Source organism: Ursus maritimus, unplaced genomic scaffold, assembly GCF_017311325.1.
Source record: "Ursus maritimus isolate PB19 unplaced genomic scaffold, ASM1731132v1 scaffold_3, whole genome shotgun sequence".
Classification (NCBI taxonomy): Eukaryota; Metazoa; Chordata; class Mammalia; order Carnivora; family Ursidae; genus Ursus; species Ursus maritimus.
In genome coordinates, this window is record NW_024425563.1 from 51,078,094 (window position 1) to 51,091,735 (window position 13,642).

Here is a 13,642-nt window from a genome sequence, read left to right on the forward strand (position 1 = left end):
TGCGAAGGGCTAAGAGATAGGAGAGGACTGGAAACCAATGTGAATGGAAGAAATGTTCCAGGACTTTTCTGTTCTTGAGGTATGGTGGAGGAAGCTCTCCCCCTAGCCCCTGCCCCTGAGATATTTACCCACACTTTCTTTTATTAATCCTATTGTTTCAGATTTTGGATTTTGGTCTTTCATCGAGCTACAGTTCACTTTGTATGCAGTGTTAGGTGGTGATTCCGTTTTATTTTTATCCATGTAGTAGCAAGATTTTCCAAGACCATCTTCTGAGGAACCCCCTTTTCCCCCAAATTGTTGTGGAGGATGGTTGGGGGCAACCTGGCTGTCTGTCACCTGGGGAAGGGGAGTGTCAAATGTCAGGATATGCACCCAGGGTACCAGGCAGCTCGGAGAAGCCTTGAAGTCCTCATAGCCACAGGGATCTTAAGACTGTAGGAAAAAGGTACAGGAAACACTTATGTAACAGAAGGACACGTGCATTCCCCAGCACACCCCCTTTACCAAGCACTGGGAAACTGACAGTCACCTTAAACACACAACAGTGCGTGGGGGGATATGGTAGTGAGGAAAGTGAATAAGAGAATACAGAAATAACGAAATAAAACAAGGGAACAGACATGTGGAGATTAATGCTAGGCATGTGTCTCAAACGGAGGAATAAAATGAACTCTCTTCATATAGATTAATATTTTTTTTAAAAAGTCATGTGCTGAATTGCTCTATAACTTCTAGTAGTTTGGGAGTGGATTCTTCTGGGTTTTCCATATAGAGTATCATGTCATCTGCGAAGAGAGACATTTTGACTTCTTCTTTGCCGATTTGGATACCTTTGATCCCTTTTTGTTGTCTGATTGCTGTTGCAAGGACTTCAAGTACTATGTTGAATAATAGTGGCGAGAGTGGGCATCCTTGTCGTGTTCCTGATCTTAAGGGAAAGGCTTCCAGCTTTTCCCCATTGAGAATGATATTTGCTGTAGGCTTTTCATAGATGGTTTTTATGAGATTGAGGAATGTACCCTCTATCCCTACACTCTGAAGGGTTTTAATCAGGAAAGGATGCTGTATTTTGTCAAATGCTTTTTCTGCATCTATTGAGAGGATCATATGATTTTTGGCTTTTTTCTTGTTGATAAAATCTATTACACTGATAGATTCACAAATGTTGAACCACCCTTGCATCCCAGGGATGAATCCCACTTGGTCATGATGGATAATCCTTTTAATGTACTGTTGAATTCTATTAGCCAGGATCTTGTTGAGGATTTTGGCATCCATATTCATTAGGGAAATTGGTCTGTAATTCTCCTTTTTGATGGGGTCTTTGCCTGGTTTGGGGATCAAGGTAATATTGGCCTCATAGAATGAGTTTGGTAGCTTTCCTTCTGTTTCTATTTTTTGAAATAGCTTTAGGAGAATAGGTATTATTTCTTCTTTGAATGTTTGGTAGAATTCCCCGGGAAATCCATCAGGCCCTGGGGTTTTGTTTTTTGGAAGGTTTTTAACCACTGTTTCAATCTCTTCATAATTAATTGGTCTGTTTAAAAAATCAATTTCTTCCTGTTTCAGTCTTGGTAGATAAAGAAAGGGGGGGTAATCAGAAGGGGGAATGAAGCATGAGAGACTATGGACTCTGAGAAACAAATTGAGGGCTTCAGAGGGGAGGGGGTGGGGGAATGGGATAGGCTGGTGATGGGTAGTAAGGAGGGGATGTATTGCATGGTGCACTGGGTGTTATACGCAACTAATGAATCATCGAACTTTACATAAAAATAAATAAATAAAAATTAAAAATTAAAAGAAACAGCAACTAAAAAAAAAAAAAAGTCATGTGCATCTTGAAAAACCAGCTCTGGTTCATGTTGTGACCTGGGGTTTCCTGATCATGCCTGTCTTCCAAGTGAAAGTTGGCTAATTTATCATGCCGCCACAAGGCATTTTCCTCCTAGGTGGAATGGCAGGCTTGATGAAGGAACAACTGCCAGAGGTTTTTGTGAGACACAGGTAGGTGTGAGGAAGCAAGAGTGTGGGGAAGGATTGGAGCAGTGCTGGGGGAGGACCATCCTGCAGGGGGGTGAGGCCGGAGAGAGAGTGAACATCAGTCACCCAAGATGACATTGACAGCAATGACAGTGCTGATTGCTTTTCATATGCTAGACCATAATCTAAGTGTTTTACATCCTCATAGCAACCTGCCTGGGGTAGGTTTTTTGTTTTTTAATTTTTTTAGAAAGGGAACGGGGGGTGGGGGGATAGGGTGGAGGGAGAGAAAGAGAGGGAGGGCATTTCAAGCAGACTCCCCGCTGAGCTTGGAGCCCGATGTGGGGCTCCATCTCACAACACTGAGATCACAACCTGAGCCGAAATCAAGAGTCGGAGGTTTAACCGACTGAACCACCCAGGTACCCCTGGGGTAGGTACTTTAATTGTTCTGATTTTTCAGAAAAGAAGACTAGGGCACAGAGAGGTGAAGTCATTTGTCCAAGGTCACACAGCTAGTAAGTACTGGAACTGGAATTTGAACCCCCACAGTCTGGTTCCAGATCTGTCCTAAATCCTCTCCCTGCGCTGAGGGTTTCACTGCTTATGCTGTGGGTATTAGTGGATTAATCATAAAAGGCTTAACTTTTTGAAAATAATGGAGGCAGTCAGTATTACAAGGGACAATACACAGATTTCTTTGCTTTAAATCTTTTTTTCAGAAAGACTTACTCCATGGTTTTATTTTTCAATAAATATACCACTGACTACTTTTAAGTAAGAAATATAGAGGGCCGTGTTCTTTGCTGGTGCCACAAATATACTTTGAAGTGTCCTTCCTCGGCCTGGATATTGAGAATGACAATGGTGAGAAGAGTCCATTTTGATGGAGTTACAAATTTGACAAATTAACAAGTTAGCTGGAGCTTTTACTCTCGAATTATATCATTTGTAACTTAGTCCCTGGAAAAGATCTGGCATGTCTTCATTAGTCTTGAAATAAATGATTGCATTTTACAAACCAAACAGATAAAAATACTGTCAGTGAGCAGAATAAAATGCAGAGGAAAGAAAACTATTAGAATAATGCCAGCGAGCTGTATAAAAGGGAAAGTTAAAGATTCTTGTGTTCAGGGCTCTCCAGCGTTAAATTGATCTTTCAGGCCAATGTTTTGGAGTGTGTTCAAACCAAGAAAAAAGAGCGACATTCTTCATTAGCTGGAGATAACAAGAGGCATTTTCAGTGGGATTTAATGCTGGGTAGAGACTGCAGCAAGCATGGAAATAATTGGGAGTCTGAACTCATTGAACTGATTTGTGCTGTTTACTGATGTTCAAAAATAAAAAGACCCCATTGATTCAAGTTCTCTGCCCCTGAATCCTTTCATCGAGTGTGCAAGGAATTGGCATGACACTCAAGGCCAAAAAGAGTGACACCATGAGAAAGAGACGCGTAAAGGAAGTGGACTTTTCTGGCAGGAACACCTCCAAGCCTGTGAAAGGGAACAGTGAGCGTCTGTGGGGCCAGGCCAGGGGCCACAGCTGTCAGATGGGGCCTGAGTGGAACACGTGGCTTTTGCCGAAGGAATGGGGTTTCTGAGAAAGAATGAAGCCCCAGCCGAGGTGGCGGAGAAGAGCTCAGAATGGTGAAAAAGACAGCTGGGGTTGGCACCAGGAGAGCACCCCAGCCTCCTGAAAGGCAGCCCTGCTGCGAATGAGGGCCATTGTTCCAGGACACTTCAGCCCCAGGGCCTCAAGCAGAGGCCCCGTTGCGAGGAGGTTCCCGTCCCTCTGGGTCAGCTCTCACCAGACTCTGTGACACACAGGGCTGCTGTTTAAATCCCACTTTTAAGAGGAGAGAATTATGAAAAATTATTTATTTATTTATTATTTTAAAAAAAGATTTATTTATTTATTTGAGAGAGAGAGAGAGAGAGAGAAAACCTGAGTGAGAGAGAAAGCCTGAGTGAGAGGCTCCATTGAGCAAGGAGCCTGATGCGGGACTCAATCCCAGGACCTTGAGATCATGACCTGAACCTAAGGCAGGCACTTAACTGACTGAGCCATCCAGATGCCCCTGAAAATATTATTTAACAGGTACACCCATCAGAAAGACAGCAGGCCAAAGGGGGACACCCTCTTAAGTGAGACAAATTAAAGGGACAGTTAGGAGACAACACAAAGAAGCAGGAGGAGGGGAAGAGGGAAGGGAAAGGGATTTAAGACTGAACTCTTTCTAAGCACACGTATCTATATGCATATGTATTTACATTTTATTATGAAAAACTTCAGACATACATAAAAACAGAATAGCACAATGATTCCCTCTATATCCATCACCTGGGTCTCATACTAGCAATATTTTGCCATACGTTCCTCATATATTTTTCATCTCTTTATTTCTTTACTATTATTTTTTGAAGATTTTATTTATTTGTTTGAAAGAGAAAGAGAGCGCGAACGGCAGGGGAGGGAAAGGGAGAGAAAGCATCTCAAGCAGACCCTTTCTTTGCTGACCCTGAGATCATGACCTGAGCTGAAATCAAGAGTCGGACACTTAACGGACTGAGCCCCCCAGGTGTCCCTGCTTACTATTATTTTAAAACAGATCCCAGACATTTCCTGAATACTTCAATATGCATCACTAAAAAAACAGAACATTTTTTTTGTAATTCCGAATTGTAAGTTATAATAGTTCCTTAATATTCTTTAATACTTAGTCCATTGTATTAGTTATCCATCGCTGCATAACAAATTACCACAGACTTAGTGGCTTAAACCAGGACAAACTCATTGGGTCCCAATTTTGATGACTCAGGAGTCTGAGCACAGCTTACCTGGGCCCTCTGCTCAGGATCCCACAGATCTTGATTAAGCTGTCAGCTGGACTGCATTCCTTTCTAGACCCCAGGGTCTTCTTCCAAGCTCATGTGGACGTTAGCAGAATTCAGTCCCTTTCAGTTATAGGACTGAGGTTCCCAGGCTTGCTGGCCAGCTGCTATCCCGGTTCTCTGCTGCTCTTTGTAGCACAGCTCCTGAAAAGCATGTCCACATTCACTGCATCCAGCTCCTCTCCTCCCATTCCTTTCTCAAACCATTTCAGTCAGCGTTTTTACCCCACCATTTGTGTTGAAACAGCTCTTACGGAGGTCACCGTGACCTCCATATTGTCAAATCCAATGGTCCATCCTGAGTTTTCATCTTATTTTACCCAACAGCATCATCAAATACAACAGGTCCCCTTCCTCCTCTATATACCAACTTTTCTTGGATTCCAGGACCCCACACTCTCCTGTCCTCTTCCTCCTTCTCAATCTTTTTTGCTGGTTCCTCCCAACTCCTTGACCCCTAGCAGTCACAGTGCTCCAGTCCTCTACCTGCATGCACTCCTTAGGTGAGCCCATCTACTTCCATACCTTTAAAGGTCTGCTGCATGCTGATGGCTCCAAAAGATCTCCAGCCTGGTCCTTTTTGCTAAACTTCAGATACATAAATAATAGTAATAATAATAATAATAATGGAAACAGCAACAACAAAAAACTAATAAACAGTGTATTGTGTATTTGCATTTGGTATATTATTAATTAAAACAATAATTATTAGTTACAATAATAATTATTATATAACAAACACAAACACATATACAGAGCTTATTTTGTGATAGGTAATGTTTTAAACACTTTATAAACATTAACTCATTTATTGCATTCTCTTCAGTTTCTCCAATTTTTCATGAGGATATTCGTTGCACCCAGGTCTGGCTTCATAGGTGTATGACTCGTGCAGTCCCACAGGGCTCCATCCCTACAAGCGCCCTGTGGTTGCTTTCCTGTTCTGCTGTCGCCACCTTGAAAGGCTTAATTTTTGAACAAGGGGTCTTGCGTTTTCATTTTGCACCGGGCCCACAGATTACGTAGCCAATTCGGATCCTGTCTCCAGCGAGGGCCATAGCGCGCACAGCTCTGCGGCGTGCAACAGCCACACCCTAGGCTGTGTCAGGAAGGGCTTCTTTGAACTCGTTGATGCTGAAGAGTTTGCAGAGCTGGCTTAGAGATAATGGCTATGGAGGTCCTATTTGACCGCCCCAGCAGGCCCTCCAAAACCCACTAGGAGTTAAGCTAAGCAGCTGAGATGTGTTCCCAAAGAGCACAGTCTTGGCTCCTATAGCACTGATTTCCAATGCTCTCTTTGGCCTGAGGCCCCCTGCTCTGATTAAGGATGTGGTACCAAACAGCCCTGTGAGGCCACTATGGGACATCCCAGAGAAATTATGAGGACCTGTGGACTACATCACACGTACACCAGAAACTTCTTTTTGATCTCAGCACATGCGGTGTTTGGCCCTCTCTTGAGCAGCGGTTTGTGTTCTATTTTTAGAAAAAAAAATGGTAAGGTCACCATGGACCACATACATCATTGTTGCCTTTGCTGTCTTGACGTGAGGAAGCAGAGCCAATTTGGCTACCACCACTCTACATTTTGGTGACAGTACTCATTCTTGGTTCCACTTTATCTTTCCTGCACCCTGCTTTCCTTTGGGCCCATTTCCCTCATCTGTTGAAGTTTTAACTTACTCTATGTATTCTTATTAGTCATTTCATACCCTTTCTAGAAAAAAAGTTATAACTCGATAAATTAAATGACAATTATTAAAATAAATCAAAACCGATAAGAGCAAGTGCCCTCTTCTCATAAAATTCCTTTAAGATAAAAGATTTTTTTGGACCTACTCACTTAAGCAGTATCCTTCACAAGAGCATTCTGGCACAGCAGTGACCCGGGCAGTCCCATGGAGTCATGGGATTTGCTCTGTGAGGGCCTGAGCCTGACACTGAAAGGCTGCCAGGCCCACAAGCCCATGACCCTGAGTCAGCTGTTCAGGGCTCCTGGGGAGATCACTACCACCCTCTTCCTCTTTCTCAAAAGTGAAACAAATCCAAATCAACTCACTGGCCACTGAGCAGATAGATAGCAGATAGATGATTCAGGACCCCTGAATCAGCACATTTAGTGCAGCAGGTGGGTTTGGCCTCGCCGCACCAGCTATGCAGAAGGGGGTGCACAGAAACCAGCCACCAGGCTCAGTTCCCTTGCCTCCGGCAGCTAATTCAGAATATCGCCGGGAGAAGTGTGCATGAGGGTCAGGCATCACATTATTGAACTCTGACGAAGCACCACGATGTTTTAGGCAGCAGGAGACAGAGCAGGGTCCTCAGCTCCATTCGTGTACCACTTCTGTGGTTTTTCTCTGATCTGTGTACTTTTTAAAAAAATACAATTTTACTTGAGAGAGAGAGAGAGAGCAGGGGGACCAACAGGCAGAGGGAGAAGCAGACTCCTCACTGAGCAGGGAGCCCGATGCGGGACTCAATCCCAGGACCCTGGGATCATGATCCAAGCTGCAGGCAGATGCTTAACCGACTAAGCCACCCAGATGCCCTATGTCTGTGTACTTTTTATTATAGTTTTTACTTAATATTTATCTTTGAATCTACAACAATACTTTAATCCCTTCCTAAGTAATAGTACTCCAAACGTAGGAATTTGATACTCCAGTTATGTTTTGTCTATCTATAGAAAGATAATTTACTGTAATCTATTGTAAAATAAATGTTGAAAACTTGTTGAAATAAAACAGATGTGTTCACGTACCTTCTGAAGTCCTCTCCTGCACCTCCAGTGGTAGGCATGACACAGCCTGCAACACTCTGAAGGAGAAACTAGATCCGGGGTCTCCTAGGGCTGCCCAGAACAGCATTGGCTATGGTGGGATTTGGGAGGAGTAGAGAAGCTGTCCTTTAAGTGCCATATGTGTAGACACACCTTATTATAGACTGAAAGAAGATAGGCTTCGGGAAACCAAAATAATCACAAGTTAGGATCTGTAACTTGTACGCCTTTCCTACCTCTGTTCTGAGGCTTCTTTGGGTAACACTGTCTTTAAAACAAACATGTTTACTAATGCCAATAGTGCAGCATTTGTAGAGCCTTTAGAAACAATGCTGGCAGTTATAATAAGCTCTCTCTGTATTTTAGGAGCAGTACTTGTTCATTCAGTTTACCAAGCACCAGTAAAAGAAAGTCTTGTTATAAAATATCAGCAAATGTGGCCAGCAGGAAGACTGTATTCCAGAGTGGGCTGTGGCTTCCTCTGAGAGTCCCCACGGAGTGGAGCACACTGGAAGAGGGGAGAGGGTCCCATCAAAGAGAGGTTGGAGAGAGAATATTTTCAGGCTGTGTTTTCACTCCATGGTGGGCATGGGGAGAGAAGGAGGAGGAAGAGGACCTCTATCGTAAGGGTTGGCAAATGGGGTTGGTGGTGGTTTGTCAGGGCACAAGGGAGGATGTGAAAGCAAAAGAGAAAAATCTGGAAAAGTAAGTTTTCTGCAAGGTCATGTAAGAGAAAGTTTATCGGCAACAAAAACAAGGATGGGAAGTGTATTTGGGTATTAACTGGAGACCTGGTCAATGGTAGAGCTGGATGCTAGAACTTCAAAACTGAGGCTAGCTCAGAGAGGTTTGTGATTATTATTTGTTTAAAACTCAGATCTCAGAAGCAGAAAGGACACACGACATACTTCTGAGAGATGCTGCATTCATTTAACCAGAAGTGCTGATTCATGGCTTCAAGGTGGTGGCTTGGCGTGTTAAGGGCATTGTGGGACAGGCAAGGCCATTCCCCACAAAGCCAGGGGACCAAGACAGAGGCTGAGAAGTCAGGCATTGGTCTGGGGGCAAGGTCGCCTCTTTGTGGATGGAGGTTGGAAGGTTGTGATAGTGGCTTTTTCTGTGGCTTGGGTCATAGCAGCCCTTAAACAATGGCAAAAGGAGAGAAATTGGAAATTTCAAAGTTTTTACCAGTTCTTTTGGACTGTTGTGGTGGGAGTAAGGGCAGAACAGATTAGGAGAAAGTTTCCCCCATCACCTCTACCAAGTTGACTCAGAGAGATTAGAAGACAAGTGGGGCTTCCACAGAAATTTGAAGCATTTTTTTTCCTTCTAATTTTAGGGGCAGCTTCAAAGAGCCCCTCTATTGACAGCTGGACTACATTTGGAGGTCTGAAGAAAATGAAGAAAATGCCCAGACATTGCAGCTTCCAGGTCACCTCTCCCTTTCTCTTCCTCAACGTGGTCACATGAACATACATTGTGACATTTTTGTGGTATGATGGAAAGTTCCTTAAAAGCACAAAAAGCACAATTCAGCAGTCATGTGCTTGATGAGGTTGATAAAGAAAGAACTGTGTGATGTGAGTGTGTATGTCCGTGGGCAAGGTCCTAGAATGTGCATCTTGTGCGACATTATTTGTGTTAGGAAATTGCTAGAAAAACCAAATGTCCTTCAGCAAAGGAGAAGTCAAATAAATCATGATACATTTGTGCAATGGAATATTATGCAGCTGTTAAAAAGGAGGAGGTAGATCTTTGTTTCGGCATTTGGTCAGGTCATTAGAAGAGCCTCTGCGTATTCTGTGACTGACCCAGGATGGACATGTGGCCTTGATCAGAGCCAGGGAGAGGCTGTGAGGATTTTTTTGGGAATCCTGGGATAGAGATCCTTCTCCTTCATTGACTCTCTAAGAGATGTAAGGTCTGGAGCTGCTGCAGGACTGTTTTCAGTTGGAAGAGGGCGCCTGGACAGAAGCCTCACGGATACTGAGAACTTATCAAGGACAATGTCAGTGGAATAAGGGGTGAGACAAATTGAAAAAGGTTGAAGAGTGAGGTGGGAATGGGTGGGGGAGGAGAGTGGTCAAGTGAAACAAGGTTTAGAGAAGTGTGGCTTTTACAGGAAACAGAGAGCTGGGGTGGTTTTGGAAGACAAGGTCAAGAGCATTTTGCATTCGTTTTTTCCCAGCAGAGAGGCGCTCCAGCACATGTGATGTTTACGGGGGACTCAGCGAAGGGGAAGAGCAGGTGATTCGGGAGGAGAGTGGACAACTGGTGGTGTCCCATAGCCTGTGTGAAGGGCTGGCTTTGGAGTACAGAAGGGAATGACCAATGTCCTGTCTGAGGCTTCTAATTTCTCAGTGAAGGATGAAGAGGGTAATTTTTTGAGAGAGAAGACAGATTAGATGGTATAGAAAAGCTTAGGTGGGGGCACCTGGCTGGCTCAGTCAGTGGACCATGCAATTTTTGATCTCAGGGTGGTAAGTTGGAGCTCCATGTTGAGTGTAGAGAAGATAGAAGGAAGGAAGGGAGGGAGGGAGAGAGGGAGGAACGGAGGAAGGGAGGAAGGAAAGAAGAAAGGAAGGAAGAGAGAAAGGAAGGAAGAGAGGAAGGAAGGAAGGAAAGAGAGAGAGAGAGAAAGAAAGAAAGGGAGAAAAGCTTAGGTGGGAGCAGGGGCTGAGCCCCCTGGAGGAACTGTGTGGCTTCCTGAGCAGTGTTACTGAGATGTTTAAGGTCCTGACGTCACAGCATAGCTTTCTGTAGCAGCTACACTGCTCTGCGGGTGTGCTGGTCATGGAAGACAGCTTCCCAGGGTCTCAGGTTGGCAGGAAAGTGCCTGGAGGAAAGGAGCATAGGAGTTGCAGTTATGTACCTTCAAGAGTGGTTGGACTGATGCGCTGTGCAGTCTAAGCTAGAGGAAGAAACAGGTGAGGCCAGGAGGTGCCTCAGTCACTTGGGGATAGACCCTCTCCCCCTCCCCCCAATAGAGTTTCATTTTCCTTTCCCTTTTGCCCATTTCGGTCTCACGTTTGGCTTCTTAGAAGCTGCTTGGCCAGTGAGAAAGCTGGAGCCATTTCTTAGAACCACCTTTCTCTACTTCTGCCCCCATGGGTGAGCTGCCATAGGTGGTATTTTCCACTAATAATGTTTTTTTTTTCTTTGTGCTTTGATAAGATTCATCTCTCTTGTCAACATACAGACTTGTACGTTCAGCCATCAAACATTATGAAAACCTATCTACAGGACAGAGGGCATCTTCAGAACACTTGGAAATCCAGTCTCTCTGGGTCTTTCTAATTTTGATGGAAAAAAAAAGCCAACAAGATCTGAAGTGTTGTCCATGCAGTAGCAGTCCAGGGGGCTCACTGGAAGGGACTGATGGGAACATTACTGATCTAGCCCCCAGTCCTAATTGCTCTTATTGCTGTATATATTCAATGACAACAAATTCACTACCTTTGAAATGTAAGTAGGTTATGTCTTCTGTTTTCAGGACCTGCATGGTGGGGAGATGGGAGGAAAGGAGGGGATAAATCAGTAAGACATTTCAAAGATCAATCTAATGAAGCCTATTAAAATAAAAACTATTCATACTTTCAACTCAGCATTTTCATTTTTACAAAACACACAATGGTGAAAAGATACATGTTCTAGTATGTCCTATTGAAGCATTGTTGGCCATGAATAGAGGTATAGTTAAATAAATTAAGTAATGGACATACAATGGAATATTACCTTTAAAAACAGTGAGGTAAACATATATGTGCTGATTTGGAAGGTTCTTCAAAACATTTTGTTAGGTGACAAGACGAAACACAGCATGATAGCACTGATAATGATAATAACTAGTAGAATGTGTATAAAGTATGAAAATGAGAGAAACATGCACAATAATGTTAAAGACAATGCCATTGGGAGAGGGAGAATAATTTTCATTTTATGAGTTTCTATGTGGTTTGAATTCTCTATCATGAACAAGCATTATTTTTGCTCACCAATGGAATTATCAAGCATAATTTCCCTGCTAAGGATGTAACATTCATTACTGAGCCATACAGTCACCAGGTGGTGGATATTACCTATTCTACAGATAAAAGGATTGTAAAGGTTAACCGGCCCAAGTTCACCCAGTTAGTAAAGATTCTTTATCTAAAGGGATAAAGAAGCGTTTCAAACTCTATATAATAAAGTTAATGTAATCTTCCTGGGCTCAGTTTATTTCTATTTACAAGCTCACTTCTGACTGCTTTGACTATTTCTCCTTCCCATTATGATTTCACTTCTGTCTCAGAACTATTAAAATTCATTTCCTTTGGAAAATTACCACAGGCTGATGATAGCTCCTTATGATTCCCTTAACTCCACTCTAGCATTTTGATGTCCTCATTGCAGTGCCTTTGTATACATGTTACTGCCTGCGTTTGCATAGATGACTTGATTCTTGTTCATCTTCATCTTGACAATGAGCTCCTTGAGAGAACTGACACTTTGTTTGGAACTTTCCATAATCCTTCAGGGTCGTTTCCAAACCAGCTCAGTAGGTCGCAGGACTGAATCCTTAGGGTAGCATTTGCATTTGGTGGGTTCTTAATATCAGAGAGCAACAATTCCAATAAATCAGGCAATCTTTTTCTTATACAAGACTGTGTTTTCTCTACTGAATTATGTAAATGTCCTGGAGTTGAGTAGCTTCTGGGTCAAAATAATTCCAGTAATGTCTTCTCCTGAGTTTTTTTTTCCCCCTGGTGGAAAGGAGATGTGAGTCATGCAGTTACTAGAAGTTTTCCAAGTGGAAAAAGCTTGACAACCACTATGTCAAAAGAAACATTAATGGCAGAGAATCCTCTTTTCCTCTGCATCACCGCGGACAGGATTGAATACTGTCTACAATATAAATGACAAGGATACAAGACAAGACTTCCAGCTGGTTGATGACATGAGGTTGAAAAAAGAGCTTCAAGGTAAATAGGTAACATATAGCATAGATTATCTTCCTTGTCTGGTGTAAGTAGAGAGACAAACTAGTAAATCAGGTATAATTTTCATTTTGCTCCACAAATATTTGACTGTGTACCCTTAATATTTCATCAGCATGGTAGCAAAAATTATATTGTCTACATCCACAGTCAGTTCCCTAGTTTTCCTTTCTGTGCTTCAGTATTGGAAGACAGGCTGCACCAGAGTGGCATATTTAATCCAAAACACGTGGATACAATTTGACAAACCAGTTGATTCATAGTATCACTTCAGAAATCTAAAAGCTACTTGATAATACCCAATTTAGAGTGGGAAAGAAGGCATTTCTTTTTTTTTCTAAATTAAATCTTTACAAATGTGTAAACTTATTTCAAGTATATGGAAAAGTATAGAAAATAACATAATGAATAACTATGTACTCATCATCCACTCTATTAAATGTTACCATTGTTGTATTAAGTTTAGAGTAAATGTCACAAAGATAAAGTACCCTGCATATGCCTCCAAAATCTCATTCCTTTATTCCCTCCCTAAGCAAACTCTACTCTGAATTTTGTGCTTATCATTCTCATGCTGTTATTCCCTTACTATATTTATATATTCACAAATAATATATAATATTATTTTGCATTTTGTACTTTAAAAAGTATACCATACATATCATTTTGCACTGGTACTTTTTGGTTGTATATACGTGTAACTCAAATTGTTGTACAGATATATCCTGTTTTACCAAATATGTGTTATCCTGCGGATGGACTTCTGGTTGTTTTCAATGTTTTCCTACTATAAACAATACTATATATAGATTTGCACATGTCTTTTCCCACATATGATTGTTTCTCATACATTCAGGTGCATTCAATCATCTGGCAAATCTTGTTAACAGGTGAACTCTGATTCAGTAGGTTTGGGGTGGGGCCTGAGATTCCGCATTTGTATTAAGTTCCCAGGTGGTATCAATGCTGCTGGTCCTAGGACCACACTTTGAGGAGCAATGGTCTTACGGAGG

The 13,642-nt window shown here is 42.4% G+C and overlaps 1 protein-coding gene across 1 annotated transcript in view; it reads right to left on the reverse strand.

Moving 5' to 3' along the window:
* Positions 1-214: 214 nt before the first annotated feature.
* NUP42 (nucleoporin 42) overlaps positions 215-13,642 on the reverse strand; it is a 49,644-nt gene continuing 36,216 nt past the window's right edge. The window contains exons 9-14 of the mRNA XM_008686384.2: positions 11,978-12,395; positions 11,110-11,149; positions 7,636-10,489; positions 5,400-5,462; positions 4,821-5,018; positions 215-435 (exon numbers count right to left, since the gene is read on the reverse strand). The gene's annotated coding sequence lies outside the window, so the exon portion shown is untranslated. The remainder of the gene's footprint in view (positions 436-4,820; positions 5,019-5,399; positions 5,463-7,635; positions 10,490-11,109; positions 11,150-11,977; positions 12,396-13,642) is intronic.